Source organism: Littorina saxatilis, linkage group LG1 (genome assembly GCF_037325665.1).
Source record: "Littorina saxatilis isolate snail1 linkage group LG1, US_GU_Lsax_2.0, whole genome shotgun sequence".
In the NCBI taxonomy this organism is placed as follows: Eukaryota; Metazoa; Mollusca; class Gastropoda; order Littorinimorpha; family Littorinidae; genus Littorina; species Littorina saxatilis.
This window is the reverse complement of record NC_090245.1, coordinates 97,747,717-97,753,716: the sequence shown is the minus strand read 5'-3', so window position 1 is coordinate 97,753,716 and position 6,000 is coordinate 97,747,717. Positions and strand designations below refer to the sequence as shown.

The window sequence follows — 6,000 nt, the reverse complement described above, 5'->3', positions numbered from 1 at the left end:
GGAATCAGGAACCAACAAGGAATTAGATGAAAGTATTTTTAAATTGATTTGGACAATTTAATTTTGATAATAATTTTTATATATTTAATTTTCAGAGCTTGTTTTTAATCCGAATATAACATATTTATATGTTTTTGGAATCAGCAAATGATGGAGAATAAGATAAACGTAAATTTGGATCGTTTTATAAATTTTTATTTTTTTTTACAATTTTCCGATTTTTAATGACCAAAGTCATTAATTAATTTTTAAGCCACCAAGCTGAAATGCAATACCGAAGTCCGGGCTTCGTCGAAGATTACTTGACCAAAATTTGAACCAATTTTGTTGAAAAATGAGGGCGTGACAGTGCCGCCTCAACTTTCACGAAAAGCCGGATATGACGTCATCAAAGACATTTATCAAAAAAAGGAAAAAAACGTTCGGGGATTTCATACCCAGGAACTCTCATGTCAAATTTCATAAAGATCGGTCCAGTAGTTTAGTCTGAATCGCTCTACACACACACACACACACACACACACGCACATACACCACGACCCTCGTTTCGATTCCCCCTCGATGTTAAAATATTTAGTCAAAACTTGACTAAATATAAAAACTGAAAACACAACTTGCTTAGTAGATCTACAACTAATATTGGGCGACATTGATCGTACTTTGCTGGATCGATTTTCAGTGTAATCTTTGTAATGGAGCCAGATCCGACACTGAATATGATTGGATACGATTGGAAATTGCCACAGGTAATTTGTCCTAATCGTGCAATACCCGCCACATCATGGCCGCTTCCACGCCCGTTTCTGGACGCAAAAGACCGCCATGTTTGTTGAGCAAACTGACCCAATGTTCTGTCTTGTTTGCCGAGCTTCGACCACCTGGAGTTCGTGTTGATTTAACTAGCCGGCGTTGAAGAAAAGTGCTCACCGAATAACCGTAAACTGCATTTAGGAGCCCAGTGGATTCCCCGCAGAGTGCCATCTCTTGTAACAGCCGGCCTCCGACTCACGCGCCTCTTCCACGCGCGCCCTTCTTTTTCCCTCCCCCTGCACTGCAGTGGCTGCGGTTCGATACGCAGCTCTCTCGGAGACGCGGTGCTGTGTTGGGAGCTGATTGGAGATTTTTCCAACGCTTTTCCGCTCCGGACACAAATTATGAGTGACAGCAAACGGCATGTGATCTGGACATTTGGACAAGGCAAAAAAATCACATCGATTTGTGCGTGAAACGCCTTTTGTCGTTTTGTGTGAAAGTGAGACGTATGCGGCTGGTTTTTTTTTCACTGAACAAAAGTTCCGTGAAAGTGTTTTATCGTTTAGCGCAAAGACTCTTTATTTGTGCCTGGGACTCAACATTCTACTGATGCTCTGTGAAATATGCAACTGATCTGTGAGAAAACAAAGAAAGATTACACTGACGTACGGTTTCTAAAAACAACAAAGTGACCAAAAAGTAAAACCATAAACATAACAAAATGAAAATAGAAAGAAAAAGAAACGATGACAACGTTTAGATTTCAGCATCCATAAACCTGCAGGCAGAAAATCATACTGAAGTTTAACAACTTGGTTTGCAAGTTTACGTATGTATATATTTTGGGTATCATCTTGTTTTTCTCACTGGTGTAGAGCTAGTTCAGTGCTCCACGGATTGTGATGTGTTTGGCGGGGAAATAGTGTGAGTATAAACAACTCAACCTTCAAATACTTGAACTTCTTTCATCTTGTTTTGCAGTCACCGTAAGAAAAACGCCGTTTTGTTTTGCTCTGTAGCTCTCTGAATGGGAAATCGCGTTGGATATTCATTTTAGAGAAAATAATGATTATCGTCTTTTCTTGTGTGTCCTCTACTCCTGCTTCTTTACATTTGTACACTTAGTGTGTCCTCTACTGTTTGTTGATTTTGAATTTTTCCAGAGAAGAGAATGTCGCCTTTTCTTGTGTGTCCTCTGTTTCTGCTTCTTTACATTTTTACAATCAGTATGTCCTCTGCTCTTTGTGCATTTAGACGTTTTCCAGTTCTTACTGGTTTGTCTAAGATCAGCTATTTTCCGTGTGGTCGGAGGAAGCGTCCATTTTTTTTTTTTTTATCAATTGCTTTTGAATCTGCCCATTTTTACAAAACCGTTAACTTGCTGTTATTTCAGTTCACTTTAATAGAGGCTGACAGATCCCTTTGAAGTATGGCATACGTGGTTTTTTTTTATCGACTAAAACCGTTGTTGTTGTTGTTGTTGTTGTTGTTGTTGTTGTTGTTGTTGTTGTTGTTGTTGTTGTTGTTGTTGTTGTTGTTGTTGTTGTTGTTGTTATTATTGTTGTTGTTGTTGTTGTTGTTGTTGTTGTTGTTGTAACTGCAATGTGTGTTTAAGATAACTATACACAATCGTGAAACTCGCAGACTGGGTTATTTGTGACAACGGTCTCAGACCATCAAAACGGTTAGTAACGATTTCAGCTTTCTTTCTTTTTGTCTGTCATTCTTTCTTTCTTTCTTTCTTTCTTTCTTTCTTTCTTTCTTTCTTCCTTTCTTTCCGTCTTTCTTCGTTATTTTGTTTGTTTGTTAATTTATGTGTATGCTTGTGACATTACATTATTTGTGACTTTTTGTTGTCGCGATTGCTAGTAGCCAAATGCGTTGAAATGACAAAGGTTATGCCTCCACTGTTACGTTGGACCTGAAGGTTGCGTGTTGTTCATTCGGCGGCCTTGGCTCTGTTCTATTATTGTGACAGTCTGCTTGACAAAATAACCGAGCTAATAACTGGTAAATGTCGTGCAGTAGAACCCCCATTTTAAAACTTGACCTTCAAAATCGGAGAAACCCAGGTCTTAAAAAGGAGGGAGTCTCAAAACGGAGGTCAATTTACAGATGTTATGAGCAGACCATCCGAGAAGGCAGGGTCTTAAACAGGGGGAAGTCTTAAATTGGAGGCTCTTAAAACAGGTGTTCCACTGTATTAGATACCAGTGCATGTGGTCATTTTCCTTCTTTTTTTTAGCGACGACCCATCCAAGATATTTTAGCAGCTCTACCACGCAAAAAGTTAAGTTTTGATAATCTACCGCTTTATCCTTATGTATCCAACTACAAGTTCCAAAACTTGGTTATAATGCTTTCCGCTTAGAATACGTCGCACGCTGGACCATAGTGGTCATCGTGCCGTAAGTAACACGCACAATGATCATCATATTAGTTCAAGGAAAATAGTTTTGTGTCCCCAAAGCATTTTCACTCTTTACACAAGTATTCCACTTTTGAACACATTTCTTTAACACGTTTGAACACTTTGTGACATGGTACATAGTTCAACTGGCAATAATAGCACAGTTAGTGTTCACTAGTGTTCAAATACATACTTGCAAACACTATGCGTTTATTATGTGTGTCTCGTTTGCTAGTATAACTATGTACTATGTCACAATGTGTTCAAACCGTGTCACAGAAATGTGGTCAAAAGTGAAACACTTCTGTTTGGAGTGTTCGTGGCGTTCTTTGCAGGAAATTGTGTTTGATTTTTCCACCAATCTGCCCAATTTGATGCTCCTGGCATACAGAATGTACAAAACAGATAAAATCTATTTATCTATCTATCTATCTATCTATCTATCTATGTATCTATCTATCTATCTATCTATCTATCTATCTATCTATCTATCTATCTATATATCTATCTATCTATCTATCTATCTATTTATTTATCTATTTATCTATCTATCTATCTATTTTGTCTGTCTGTCTGTCTGTCTGTCTGTCTGTCTGTCTGTGTATCTATATATTTATCAGTTCGTCCGTCCGTCCGTCCATCTGTCTGCCTGTCTGCCTGTCTGTCTGTCTGTCTGTCCACATTTTTCTCACTCTCTCTCTCTCTCTCTATCTCTCTCCCTCTCTCTCTCTCCCCCCCTCTGTCTTCCTGTCTGTCTGCTTGTCTGTCTGTCTGTCTGTCTGCGAAGAAATTGAACGGGGAGCAATACGTTACGGCCATAATTATGTTTTGCCTACCGGGCTGTTTTCACAAGGGGCACTGATTGTCATATCTTTCCATTTTTCTAGATTTATCCTTCAATTTGCTGAGGTCGTGATGTTGTTAACGAGGGTTTATTCATTTTGTTTTAACTGTGTTTAAACATTTTACTTATTTCTCAGATTCACATTCATGGGGTTGAAAACGACAACAAGACTAAGGCTTGTGGTAACTTTATCTTGAGCACGAGGCAAAACAAGAACATATAATTTATTCTGCGTTGTGAATCAGAAAGTGGTTAACCTGTCACAAATACAGCAATAAATCTCATTATATGAAATTGCATGAAACTGAGCATCGCGTATTGCGCAGCAATGAATAAATTGTATCCTTTGTTGTATTTAGTTGTATTTTCTCCGTGGTGTCATGCGATACCGATCCCTTTCCCCGCTCATCTTTATGATTGTTATCCTTTTCTGTTGTTTACGGAATTTGTCTTCTTCTTTCGTTTCTCCCCCCTCTCTTACTCTCACTGTCTGTCTGTCTGTCTGTCTGTCTGTCTGTCTGTCTGTCTGTCTGTCTGTCTGTCTGTCTGTCTCTGTCTCTGTATTCCTTTTTATATTTAGTCAAGTTTTGACTAAATATTTTAACATCGAGGGGGAATCGAAACGAGGGTATGGTGTATGTGCGTCTGTCTGTCTGTGTGTGTGTGTAGAGCGATTCAGACTAAACTACTGGACCGATCTTTATGAAATTTGACATGAGAGTTCCTGGGTATGAAATCCCCGAACATTTTTTTTCATTTTTTTGATAAATGTCTTTGATGACGTCATATCCGGCTTTTCGTGAAAGTTGAGGCGGCACTGTCACGCCCTCATTTTTCAACCAAATTGGTTGAAATTTTGGTCAAGTAATCTTCGACGAAGCCCGGGGTTCGGTATTGCATTTCAGCGTGGTGGCTTAAAAATTAATTAATGACTTTGGTCATTAAAAATCTGAAAATTGTAAAAAAAAATAAAAATTTATAAAACGATCCAAATTTACGTTTATCTTATTCTCCATCATTTGCTGATTCCAAAAACATATAAATATGTTATATTCGGATTAAAAACAAGCTCTGAAAATTAAATATATAAAAATTATTATCAAATTTTTTTTTTCGAAATCGTTTTAAAAACACTTTCATCTTATTCCTTGTCGGTTCCTGATTCCAAAAACATATAGATATGATATGTTTGGATTAAAAACACGCTCAGAAAGTTAAAACGAAGAGAGGTACAGAAAAGCGTGCTATGCAGCATAGCGTAACCACTACCCCGCTCTTCTTGTCAATTTCACTGCCTATGCCGTGAGCGGTGGACCACGAGTATACGGTCTTGCTGCGTTGCATTGCGTTCAGTTTCATTCTGTGAGTTCGACAGCTACTTGACTAAATATTGTATTTTCGCCTTACGCGACTTGTTCTCTCTCTGTCTGTCTCTCTCTCTCTCTCTCTGTCTCTGTCTCACTCTCTCTGTCTCGCTCTCTCTCTCTCTCTCTCTCTCTCTCTCTCTCTCTCTCTCTCTCTCTCTCTCTCTGTAAGCTGCGCGTGGTGAGTGATGAATACAATTTCCCGGCAAAGCTCAGGTGTTCGAGATCTATCACAAGGACATGTCCAGAAGAGCGGAAGTCTTAGAATATAAGAGCACAACCTTATCGTGGTTTACCAATCTGGTCTATCCATCGCAGTCCACGTGGAGAATTCGTAAACAGATTTAAAACGATGTGTTTCTTGCCTTTCTTTCTTGTCATTTTTATAAGATTTCACTTTGAATTACAAAAATAAAAACGTATAAAGAGAGATTCTTGCTTTTCTTTCTTGTCATATTTGTGAAGCTTTCACTTCAATTTGCAGAAGAAAAATATGGAGAAAGTGTGGAAACTGAATAAGAGTTGAAAACTCTTCTCCTTATGATGAAATTGCGGACACATACAGCTAGTAAGCAGACAGAAATAGACATAGCTGTTTAGGTTATTTCTATTATGGTTTTTGTTGTCAT

At 38.4% G+C, this 6,000-nt stretch overlaps 1 protein-coding gene across 1 annotated transcript in view; it reads left to right on the top strand.

Annotated features, from left to right (window-relative positions):
• The first annotated feature begins 1,056 nt into the window (after nucleotides 1–1,056).
• Nucleotides 1,057–6,000, top strand: part of LOC138946848 (acetylcholine receptor subunit alpha-like 2) — a 141,878-nt gene continuing 136,934 nt past the window's right edge. The window contains exon 1 of the mRNA XM_070318255.1: nucleotides 1,057–1,218. The gene's annotated coding sequence lies outside the window, so the exon portion shown is untranslated. The remainder of the gene's footprint in view (nucleotides 1,219–6,000) is intronic.